This window comes from Dunckerocampus dactyliophorus, chromosome 20 (assembly GCF_027744805.1).
Source record: "Dunckerocampus dactyliophorus isolate RoL2022-P2 chromosome 20, RoL_Ddac_1.1, whole genome shotgun sequence".
Classification (NCBI taxonomy): Eukaryota; Metazoa; Chordata; class Actinopteri; order Syngnathiformes; family Syngnathidae; genus Dunckerocampus; species Dunckerocampus dactyliophorus.
The window spans coordinates 12526712-12539374 of NC_072838.1; the positions used below are offsets into that span (position 1 = coordinate 12526712).

General features: G+C 41.6%; 1 protein-coding gene across 3 annotated transcripts in view; it reads left to right on the forward strand.

The window, feature by feature from the left end:
• Window positions 1-12663, forward strand: part of col8a2 (collagen, type VIII, alpha 2) — a 91312-nt gene that overhangs the window by 51293 nt on the left and 27356 nt on the right. Inside the window, exon 3 of one of the 3 annotated variants that reach the window (XM_054763638.1) lies at window positions 661-822. The gene's annotated coding sequence lies outside the window, so the exon portion shown is untranslated. Of the gene's footprint in view, window positions 1-153; window positions 823-9495; window positions 9517-12663 lie in introns of those variants that run through there. The other 2 variants (XM_054763637.1, XM_054763639.1) reach the window with 2 other exon arrangements.

Below are 12663 nucleotides of genomic sequence, written 5' to 3' on the forward strand. Positions count from 1 at the left end.
ATAAGTATTTTGATGATTTCTGGAGAGGTGGACGAAAGCAAAACATTCCCCCTCTTTTTCTTTCGCCCTCCTCTAAACGCTACCCCACCCCTTGATGCAGGGGCTGCTACCCCACCCCATCCTGCACACTCCCCTTCTCCTCCAGCACTCAAGACACTTGCTTTTTGTGTGAAGGGGGTGAACAATCCTGCCTGTCTTTCCCAAAATAAGCCAGTGGGAGAGCGATCGAGGAGTCAGCCAGGGAGATTGGTCCAACGAGGTGCACGGCCCCTGGTTATAAGTCCTGGAAGTGGGAGTGCACCCTGCTCGGACCCATAGCTCAAGATACCTGACTAGCCTGATTAGCAGTCTCACTCCACTTTTGCTCGCTCTCTCTCCCTCGCTATCCCGCTCCTACCCTCCTATTTTCCACCCTGGAGTGCTGGAGTGCATAGATTGGGAAGGTGCTCCCCAGACCTGCTTGAAGAAGGCACAGAGAGGATTTTCCCCCACTTTTTTTCCCCCTTGTCCCATCCTCTCAAATTCACTCCTAAATCACATGGATTGATTTCTTCAAAATTTTTTGCCGGAGACAAAACTTTAAAAAGGCAGTTTGCCGCACATGCAGTTGAATTAATTTTCTTTTTTTGTGTGTTTTTTTTTTTCTTGGACTGATTCAAGGTGCCGCTGCCAGAGACATTTTTGGACTTCGCTGAACAGCTGATGCCGCCCCGTCCCATGGGAGACACACATGGCTGAAGGAGGGAGGTAGAAAACAAGATCCGCTTTGAAGATCACAGTGCAGCACCCCCCCTGCCGCTGGGACACTCTAAGGAGAGAAAGGTAAGTCCTACCTGCCTCACTCACCCCCTTTTTTTTTCTTGCATCCTGTCAGCTGCTGACTCTCACTTCATCACATGTGGCCGCAGTGGCCAAAAGAAACAGAAGGAGCGATCAGGAAGGGAAAAAACATGAAAATAAAAAGCAGACGTTGTAGTCATGGGACCTGCATAATTCTCTGCAGTCCAAAACTACTTCACAGAATAATGGCTTGCAGATTAAAAAGGTTCACTTTAAGTAAGGTGCTTCTGTGCACGACCTGCCTGCATGGATGTGAGTTATTCTCTGTCTGTCTGTGCAGACTACATAAGGTTTTGATCATGTACAGTACTTTGAATTGGAACTGCAGGTGTAGCGCTGCTGCATCCATGTGATGTTGAAGCGGGTGCAGCAGTGAGTTCTTATGGATGAGTGTAGTGTATGGGCTTTGACGGGAAGCTCTCCTTTTTTCGGCTCTCCCCGTCCTCCTTTTCTACACCGCTCCTTTCCATCCATCCTCGGCAATGCCACTGGCAAGCGCCACCGCATTCCATTGAAACGACATCCGTCTATTGCAAACAGGAGGAGCGGCAGCCATGACTTCTCAGGTGTCTCAGCGTGAGAGGGACAGCTGGGCAATAATTAAAAAAGAAAAAAAGAAAGGAACAGAGCATGTCAGGGCGGAATGGATGCATATTTGCAACATTTGATCTGTGTTTCATCGTACTGAGATGCGGAATGAGAGTAACAGAAAAGGGGGTGGCCCTGGAAAAGTGAGTTCTAAAATCCAAGAAAATAATTGGCAGGCCTTTTCTGTTTCATCTGGAAGCGTGCTTGTGTGCATGACTCTAAATGCCTCCCCGTGTAATAATTACATTTTTTAGATAGTCGTAGATAGTTTTTAAAAATATTATTCAGGTCAAAAGAGCTCATAGGTCAGGAAATACACACCTGATGCGTTTGCATGGCTGGCTATTATTGTGCTGTAACCACGGCAACCCCTTTGGCACTGACTTTGCACGTCCACCAGTGCGTGCTACCTTACTTTTTGACAGGTGGCTACGTTGTACATCCACATAAATCCACCGGCTGTGCTAACATAATAACTCCACTCGGTGCACGGCAGCAGCCAATCCTAACATGCACACGTTTCAACCAGATGAACACTATTTTACATGGAGCTGACTCCTATCGGCCAGAACATGCTACAGTATGATGTCATGGCACAATGCATTTGCTAACACTTACAAAGAAGTAGAGAACATGACATGAGCAATTTCAAGTAGCCTTGCTGCACATTTGCTTTACAGGCACACAGACTTTACACCTGTGGGACAAAATCAGAACACATTTGTAAAGTACTTTACAACGTCTGACCACAAGGGGGCAATCTATTTAGATTCCGTCTCTTGGCAGGCACACGTGAAGCATGTGGAGGAGCTGACCTACACTTACTAGACCTTTTAATGAACACTTACATTTATGCATGTACAATGCAGCACATGCATGGTGTATATGATGGACAAGGTACACGGATACACTGTCAGAACACAGGCGCTGGTCTGAATCAAAGCCTGGACTCTAAGATTCAGGGGCTTAATCGGCTTGGATTTGTTTTTTAGCTAAAACGGGGGTTAAAAGACCAAAAAAAAGATAACAGAGAGTCCAAGAAAAAATATATTTTGCCGTCCAGATGTGCCTTGGGTGTGCTCATACTCTCTAAAGCTTGCACACTAGTAGCCATGTTGGCCAGATGGCGATGTGGAAGTTATATTTTATAAAAGCACCTCATGAATCTGCACCAACATCTGCTTGCTGGAATTAATTTCTGCTTGATGTTGATATTTAAATGCCGTACAGACACGGATATAACGCAATCCCGAATCCCGCACACAAGCCTTTTTTTTCAACACCTGTTTCGGGAAAGACCAAAAAATAAACAAAATTCATAGCGTTTTCAGTAACTGGTGGATTTCTTCCCTGCTTGAGGGTTGTTCCATGACTCACTGATTATCTTACAATTAGCATCATAGCTCCTCTTCTGTTGTTAACTAACTTGCCAAACCTTTTAGACACTTTTTTTCTGCGTTGCAAAGTCACTGGTGTGTGTGAGTGACAGGAAGAAAAGCTCGGACGCGCTTGGGGAAACGTTGTTGGTTTACATGTGTAAATCTTGATACCCCACATATAAGATGACCAGTATTTTTGTCCTAAAAACGTTTTTCTAGGGAAAAAAAATACCCTTATATTTGGGTCTAGGGGTGCAACGGGGAACCCCTGGTGTGGTCCTTACCTCAGTATTTGGGCTCCGGTTTTGGTCAACTTTTTTATTGATTATTAACATTATTAACAAATTATTTTAAAAATGAAGCATGAAAATGAAAGTGCAATTTACTGTCAGGTAAGTCTCCAATAAATACAATTCTTAAATCAAAAATAAAAATATTGATTTCACGCACAGAAAAATTGAAGCGCATTACATTAAATATCCAATCCAATGTAGGTCAGCATATTGTACTCTAAGCTATATAAGCTTTGTGTGATAGGTGGCCAAGTACATTAGACGGATATCTAATACTGTAGCTCTGGGCCGCACTTTCGACACCCCTGGTTTACAGTGTTTCTGTTTAGGAAGGTCCAAGTGCGCCAGTAGGAGTTTGAAAGGAGTGATAATTATTTTATTTTGAGTAAAGATCCTTACCTGACATGCAGGGTTAATAGTTGCAGCATGCAGCACCGTTCTCATGTCTACTGAACAATGGCAGCACACTGCTTTCATCTTATGCACACACCTTTGTCTGTTTACGGCAGTGAAGTGTTCAAAAACAGGTACACCGCACCTCAACGTCAGGGCCAGGAGGCGGCACGCAGCTCAGGAGAGCCGTGTCCGCACATCAGATGGGCGGGGCCCTGTGGCTGTGGCTGACTTGCCTATTAGGCAGACTGATATGTGTACAGTGTGGGAAATGGGACATTACGTCACAAGGAGGGCTTTTCACCAACCTGGCACTCGCACGCACACACACACACACAGTTAAAAATACATTGAAAATAAACCCTGTCCATTAAGACGTATTGTCCCGTGCAAGGTGGATGAACCATCCCTAGTTGGGTCAATAAGATATTTGATCAGCCAGACTCTTGCCTATGTTGCAGTAAGTTCTGATAATCACCGGTACCCTTTTGTCATGAAAATACACTTGTGTTAGTCCCTCTCTTAGTTGCGGATGTCATGATGGGAGTTTTGAGGCATATTTGGGCAGAAAATTTGGGAAGATCGGACTGCTCTTGAGGTGTTGGACTTTGAATGTTCTCTTGTATGTTCTTTGTTGTGAGTGTGTAAGTCCCGGGAACTGGGCCAACAGGTGTTTTTCTATTGGGTTACCAGCAAACAAGACACAGAGGGAACGAAAACCCTCTGTACTCTGGAAGCCTATGTTGTACAACAGGGTCTCGCACCTCGAACGGGCTCATCACAGGCCTTGCCTAGCCGACATAAGCAGGAGTACATTGCTTGCCAAGCCTTGCTTCGTCCCAATTCTTTCCGTCCTTACCGACTACAGACCAAATCCTGTTGAATCAAACTCCCGCTCTCAGGCAAATGTGGTTTAAAAACCTCGATCTCCAGAGCCAGACATTGCTGTTAATCAGTGAGCCCTACAAAGTGCACTCGCCGTGGCATGGACAAAACAAGAATATTGAGCAATACGTCCCAGACATTTTCCAATGGTATGTCTGACTTTTTTTCAGTTGAGACGCTTCTGTTTTCAAAACGAATCAAACAGGAACAAACAGAGGAATAAGATCCGCAGAGCTCTTCCAGCAAAAGTATTGTTCCTAGTTAATGGGATGTGACATCGTGTGTTCGCCCACTGAGGTTGAGATTTGGGGCTGCAATCACCCCCTTCTCCACATCCAGAGCACATGTCGTGCGAGTGTGCTTACCAACACAGGTGGCTGCAGCGTTGAGTGAATATCAAGTGTACATTTTGGCATGAGAGTTCAGGTAGCAGCACAAATTAACTTAGGTCAAATACACACAGGTAGGTTTGTTTGGTTTTCCTTCATTGCCCTTCACTTCACCGTCTGGCCGGAAAAACTGTTTATGGCCGAACTTTGGGCCAAGTCGTAACAGGGGTCGCTGCTTGTGCATAAAACTTACACAATCCTTTTCATCCACGTATTTCACAAACCATACAGTATGTTTATTTTTTTTATTTCTCACTGGATGCCGCGTGGATGTCTCCTGATGCGTCAGCGAGGAAGAAATTGCTCTTTGGAGAGCATTTGAAACGCTCCAGACTTTATTATTTTTCAAGTCTGAGCCTGATTTAGACGCAGTTTGTTCAAAGAGAAAATAGTGTGAACGGGGTTATTGCAGTGTTAGAATAATATGTATAAAAAAGATGCCAGATTTTCTTGCGCGGGGAGCGACATTTGAGTTATGCGCTTGTATATTATGACTACCGCATCTTTTGGGTGATTACAAAAAAATTAATAGCATCTGACAAGTTTTGCTCCAGTAAAAATGTACTGATATATTTTTTCCATATGCTTTGTGGCGTCACCACAGCAGCGGTCTGGGAATGAATTTTCCAATCTTGACTAATGAGCATTCCAATGAGAAACATGCAACAGCTAGAGGCGTGGCCAAAACAGGAAGCTTCAGCACGTCATAGCGACAGCTTTATCACAAATGCAACACCTCAACTCTCGCACACCTTAAACCTCGTCAAATTTGGACTTCAACCGTAATTTTCAGGAATATATTGCCTTGCGCACCTCACTAGACCCAATTTCAAGCAAAGGGAGACAACAGGAAACAAAGGATTAACTATGCTCTGTTATGCTTTTTCTTTGGGTTTTGGTGGTCCGCTAAAAACTCTATTTCTTACATGTAAAATGTCGTGTAACCACAACATACTCCTTTGAAGAAGAGGCCTGGTACTGATCGCAACTGTACTGTTTGGGTTGTCTTAGAAGACGTTTCGCTTCTCATCCAAGCAGGCTCCATCAGTTCATGCTCAAAGAATTGGTGGGACAAACACTCGTCAGACTAGATTGGACAACTCTAGTCTGAGAACTCGGTGCAAGAACCAGTGTATTTGTCCTCGAAAGGAGGGGGCATCTCCAGACAGGAATGGTTTCTCTCTTTTGTGGTGTCAAATGACGGTCATTAGGTTGCAATGGAGTGGGGCCTCTGGTCACCACCTTCGGTGGCATTCCATTCAGATGTAATGATGGTCATGGACGCACCTGAAACCAAGGTGGCTGTGGCTCGTTTAGTTGTTCGAGTGATTGAATCTTGAAAGGGATGAAAGGACAGCATTGTATGTGGGTGAAAATAAAACAAATCTTTGTCTTAAAAATATAAATTACTTTTCTTAATCCTTTTTATAAATGTTTTTTTATGTAATTTGTAATCAATTTTTGTAATAAATTTTAAAAAATACATAAAAATCTAAAAGTGGACCCCGAAACCTTTGGTTTTTAGTATGTGGCTCTGGGTAGAAGAAGTTTGGACAGCCCTGTCGTAGACGGACCAAATCGTTTGGTCCACAACATATCGGAAAAAGTCGATCACTGTTTTCCAAAGTAAAAGCTGATGTGTGTAAAAATCTTGTTTTGCCTAAAACACAAAGATAATAGGTCTGTTTTCATGAATGGCTGAAGAAATAAACTAAATATTCACATTTAAGAGGCTGGAGGATATTTACATTTTTACATCAAACAACAGTTAATTTAATACCAAAATAGTTGTCAATTACTTAATCATCAGAAATGATGAATGGATGGAACTTACAGGACTGTTGATGAAGACTTCCCGTACATCCTTTCTCATCTTCTTCATCAAAGTGAATGGCACTAACACATTTCTTTGGCCCCATGGTTGGTTATTTAGCAGTTATACTGAGTAAAAAGAAGCATGGACAGTGAATCAGTAACGCATGCTTTGTTTGAGCGCTTGATTTCGCGGAACGATACAGTATAGGGCAAACAGACTAGTTTGTTAAGCGCGATATTATACAAAAACGGAGGCGATTTTTTGGCGAAAACCGAATCACAGGAAAACTGGGGAATACAAAAACCGAGATTTGACTGTATTAGAATGCTTAACATCTGGTAACATTTGTATGGCAGTTATTATGAAAATGTTAACTAAAACATTACTTCTACGGTTTGATTGTGTTTGACTTTGGGGGACTTTGAACATCGTGACATTAGCAAGTGCCAGCCACATGGTTTCTGACGTGCCAATCGGCTTCTGCCCAGACAAACATCTGAAATTTAACTTGACTCCCTCAAGGAATGAATGCCAAGCAATTCATCCTTGAACCACGGCAGGTTCTGGGTATTTCTTAGGCAAATATAGTTTTGTCATAACATATTAGGCGGCGGTTTCTGTACCAATTTATACCTACTGTGGCGCCGTGTGAAATGAAAAACGAAAGAACTTTGACTATTCGTCAAAACACACAGATTGCTCAGTGGAGTTCATATGTTTTAAAAGGTCTTGGCTTAGAGACTAAACCCTCACTGTGCAGACTTTGAGCCCGTTGAGCATGTGTTTCATTGTGCAACCCTCGGTGGCATTAGGCGGTGTGCAACACTACCGGTCCTTTTTGCGGCTTTTCTTCTAATCGTTTCCTGTAATCAGCAGCAAAGCGGTGAAACAATAAGATGGAAAAAATAAACTGACTGTAGCTCACGGTGTGCTTTTACAGTGTATAGTCAGAGCTGAGCTTCATCTCTGAATATTACATACATCATGCCCAATTCATTGTATGCCTTTCATAAGACTTCATGTAAACTGTACATGAATCCAGTGTTTTAGTTTCGTTAACACAAGAGAGACTTGATCGATTAATAATGTCAATATTCCAAACCAAAATGCCATCTGATGTCAAGAGCAGAATTGCTCTTTGAAGCGAGCGACGGGAGCCAGCTCTTTAAAGTGAATAAGCCCTCGTTTTTTTTTTTTGTCTTTTTTTTTTCCTGTTAAAGCCGCACGTGAATGGTCAAAATTTGTTTTGCCATATGTGTCGACGCTAAGAACAAGTGGGAGGGAGGAGTGACACACACAAGCAAGCTGAAAAGGTGAGGAAAACGAGCAGCAGGAAACAAAAGCTGGGGCAGCTTGTGTTCTTGAACGCGCGTCTCCACTAAAGACGAGTGACTTTATTCCCATAATATTGTAACATTTTCCACAACCTAATATTGCAAAAACTTTGTTCGTTCTTTTGTTTGTTTTTCATATTACAACTTTTGAAAAGTATAATTTTTTTCTTCAATATTTCGGCTTCATGTCACTAAAATTACTTTATGTTTTCTTATAATATTACGAGTTTATTGTCCTTACATTGCAACTTATTTTCCTCATTAGAATGCAAGTTTTTTCTCTTAATATTTTGACTTTATTGTCATAGAATTACAGCTGTTTTTTTTCCACATCTTCAGTTTTTTTTCACACACCTTTACGCTTGTAACTTTTTTTTCTCGGAAATGACTTTATTCCCATAATATTTTGACTTCATCCTCATAATATTATACTGTAGGTTTTTCTGCAACTTATTTTTCCAAAAATTACAACTTAATTTGTTGTTTTGTTTGTTTTTCATAACATTATGACTTTTTTAAAAAAATATATTTTTAATATTTGAACTTTATGCTACTAAATTCAGAATAACTTTAAAAGTTAAATGAAATTTTCAAAATGGGAAATGGGATATGGAAGAACTGATTAAATTCTGGCGGTCGTCCGGATCACTGTCTGGATCCAGGAATTTTTTAAAGGATTCTTTAATACAGCGAGATTGGACTATTTTTGACGTTTGTGCATATAACTCCACAAAAAATTGTCAGAGCACTTGGAAAAAAATACAGGACAAATGTCAAAATGTAGTATTATTATTATTTTGGTGAATCACAATATGGGGGGAACTGTGAGGCTTGGCGGACATCTGCGCTCTCCGAGTGCTTTTCTGGTTTCTTATTGTTTTCACTTCATACAATTTTTACAATTATAAACAATTACCGCTGATTTTTCCATTTTTGCTGTTGTTTTTTTTAGTTTTCTTGTTAAATATATTTTTCAAATGTGCTGTGCACCAATAAAAAAACAGCAGCGGGCTGCAAATGGCCCCCAGGACGCATTTTGGACACCTATGTGCTAGACTGACCAGCTTTGATTTCACGAAATGCTTCTAAAAGATACTTTTAAGAGTGCCGTTGTCACACACACTGTGGGAGAGAGTAGTAATAGCGTACAACAACAATGCAACAATTTTGTCTCCTGTTTTTGTAATTTCGGCCTTCTTTTTGCTGTCATTTTAACACTGGCACACACTATAAGGCCAGATAAGCCAGATATTGTGATATCAGTAAAATTTGCACATCTTATACATCATGAATTGCAGAATACAGAGCATAGATGTAAAACATACGACCCTCGAGTTCATGCTAACCATGCAAATGTGTAATTCTATAAGCATATCTGGACATGTGACATAATACTTAATTAGAAGGGCTTCGAATCAATTACACATTCATGTGGGGCGCAGATGTTCCAAATGTTTTCTCTCTCCTCTGCCCTGCTCCATGGCCTCATTGATAATTTGAAGCAGAAAAGAGGTCATTTCCAAACTGTGGGTCCAGTCCGGATCAACAAGCCGGACCTGACATGGACGTCAACAGAACCTGAGCTGGGCTGCTCCCGAGGTGGGCAGAAACCACACAAACTCTGAGTCATCCTGTGATTGACACAGAGATATTGGAAATGTCTGTGTGGGTTTGAATGGTTGGAAGAGCGGACTGGGAGAATTGGTTTGAATGAAAGAGTAGTTAAGAAAGAAGAATCAAATCAACTCAGTCTGAGGAGCACTGAATTTGTGGTGCCTTTGATTGGGGCGCCGCCGATTTTGACCGGCGTCAACAGAAACATGCACGGTCCGTCTGTTTGCTCCGAGACACACACACACACACACACACACACACACACACACACTGCTTTACTTTGTCACGGCCTCTGCTTCTCCAATTCTTTGTTTACCCCATCCAGAACACCCGGTCCCTTTTGCAACAAGCTCGGTTAATACCTCAAAGCTCCGGCAATCAGCTAAACTTTCAATGCCGTTGATTTATGGTCCGAAGAGGAACCTGGAGACTTTTGAAAGAGGTGAAAGGAAACATTTGAGTAAAACAGACCTGAATTTGTCTTCTGTGATTTGTTCAACAAGTCATTTTTCCTCATTTGCTTTACAAGATCCACGCTGGAAACACTAAACACCATCATTCTGGTTCTTAGTATCTTTCCCGTCTAAAAAGAGATGTCATGCCTTCAATGCTCTAATTCACGCCTCTGCTTAATTAATCGCAGAGTCTGCTATAGTCATAGTGTGTTCAACAGTTGCAAGCTGGTGTAGCTGAGCGAGATTACGTTAAGTGAACCCCGCTCCCAAGTAGCCGCTCTGGTCAGTGGGTTGATCGCCTGGTCTTTTTGCCTACTTGCCAGCGCGCTCGACTGTCATTCGGTGGGGATGTGCCGCCTCAGGATTGAACCCGGGAAGTGGACGGCGCAGGATGACCACTGTTACCCGTAGCTTATACAAAAAAAGCAAATAACCGCCAGGGTCTCTAATGCCGGTTCAAGCAACATTAATAGATAACTACAGTACGATAGTGACTGCATTTGAAGTATCACGAGTGGTCAGCATCAGGCAGCTTTATCTACCTCTGCATGTGCATGTGTGTATTGTTTACAATAAACTCCTCAGCAGGATTACGAGATTCTATTGCTGCTGTGTTGTGCAACATTCTTGATAATAATGTTACCATGTGGTCAAAGATAGCTAGATTTTCCACTTTCCACTTTCCCATGCACTCCAAATCATTATTAAGTTGATCAATTAATATAAGTTTTTATGTATGAGTTTTCACATTTAGGCTTCTTCCGATTAACAGCTGTCCTCTTTGTGGTTTAGGTGAGTGAGTAAACATGACGAAGGGCGTTATTGCACGTCCATCAGCCTTTAAATTGAGCTCCCAAAAGGTGAACGAGGTTCATTCCCTGTTGGATTGTATATGCCATGTTCTCCGAACCTGCTGACTAAAAACCTGACAATGGAGTTAAAATTTCAAGTCGAGGTGGACTTAAAATGTGCTTATTTTTTACAGTGTTGCATCACCGCCGCATCATAAAAAACATGTAAAAAATAACTGTACATTGTTAATTTCATGAAAAATAGTGGCAAATTAAACCTTGCACTCACAAAGCATTCAAGGCAGTGATACCAGTCGTGATGATTGGATGCCACGTGATTTTTAGATATCAATACTTAACTAGAAAAGCGCTCGGAGAGAGCAGACGTCCGCCAAGCGCCATAGTTCCCCCCGTATACTGATTTACATCATAAATATTAGTCCTACATTTATTTTATCTACATATTTCGATGAAACCATACCATTAGGAATTGGATTCATAATGATATCAATATTAGTTCAGAAGTCATTTACAAAAATCGCATTACGGTGTTCTTCTGGATCTGGCTCCATAGCTCTGGAAGATACAACAAATCCGTTGGCACACTCCACATTTGTTGTCTTCCTGTGATGAAAATTCCAAAGGTCCCCTATTTTTTTTTTTTCATACAGTACAGGGCAAAAGTTTTGACACACACAATACAACCCAGTGGTCCCAACCTCATTAACAAGGCAAGGAATTCCACTAAGTAACCCTGACAAGGCACACCTGTGAAGTGAAAACCATTTCAGGTGACTATCTCATGAAGGTCATTGAGAGAACACCAAGGGTTTGCAGCGCTATCAAAAAAAAATCCAAAACATAAACTATATGTCTAAAATATAAGACATATTTAGAGTTATTTCACACTTTTTTGTTTAGTACATAATTCCACATGTGTTCATTCATAGTTTTGAGTACCGTATTCGGGATCATAGTATCTGGAATTATTCCATTGTCTGGATCGGTCTTTGATATTTTGTAGAACCTGTTGGAAACTTATCCTGTATTTTTTTTCTAAGTGCTCTGACCATTTTTGTGGAGTTATACGCACAAATGCCGAAAATGGTCCTATCTCGCAATGTTAAAGAATCCTTTAAAAAAAAATCCTGCATCCAGACGGTGATCCGCGTCCGATAAATACCGGCAAAAACAGAACCTCCTCAGCTGAGGTGATTAACTGAAAGTTGTATTTACGTGTATTATAGCCTAGCTTCTTGCTTTGCAGCTGATGTGTGTTAGAAGCAAAACAGAAAGCGTTCAAGTCGCTTCCGCTGCTAATTAACGCACATGATGGCGGAGGACACGAAAGGTAGCGATAGATCCAAAGTTCCTGTACATGGTCAATATTATCCAAACATTATCCAAGGTTCCTGTTGTCGTCACTAAACCTCAATAATGTGCCAATTCCAACCACGGAATTTCCATTTCACCTTTGACTAATCATTTCAAAATATACACAGAACAGATCCTTGTAAAGATTTCTGCAGGTTTGTAGAATGTGTCATATGTGTGTTTGCTCCTGTATATATCTATGCTCTCCTGCTAAATCCTGCTGCTCCCAAATGTCTATTCCTTTGGGGAAAAATGGAAAGGCACCTCTTAGATGGCAGAGTTGAATTTGTTGGGTATGCAGTAACTCTACTGGAGAAACTCCCTTGTGTGTGTCTTCTGTGCGAATAGGAAAGTGTAGAGTAGTAAAATGAACTAATGGATTTCCTTGCTTTTATCATTCCATCTAACAAGACTGTCTGAAACGAGCACTTATTCACTTTCAGTGCATTCCTCCGCAAGGGAGGATGCTGCAACCCACACAGTTACAGACAACTGTGAGGGCATGCAGCCAC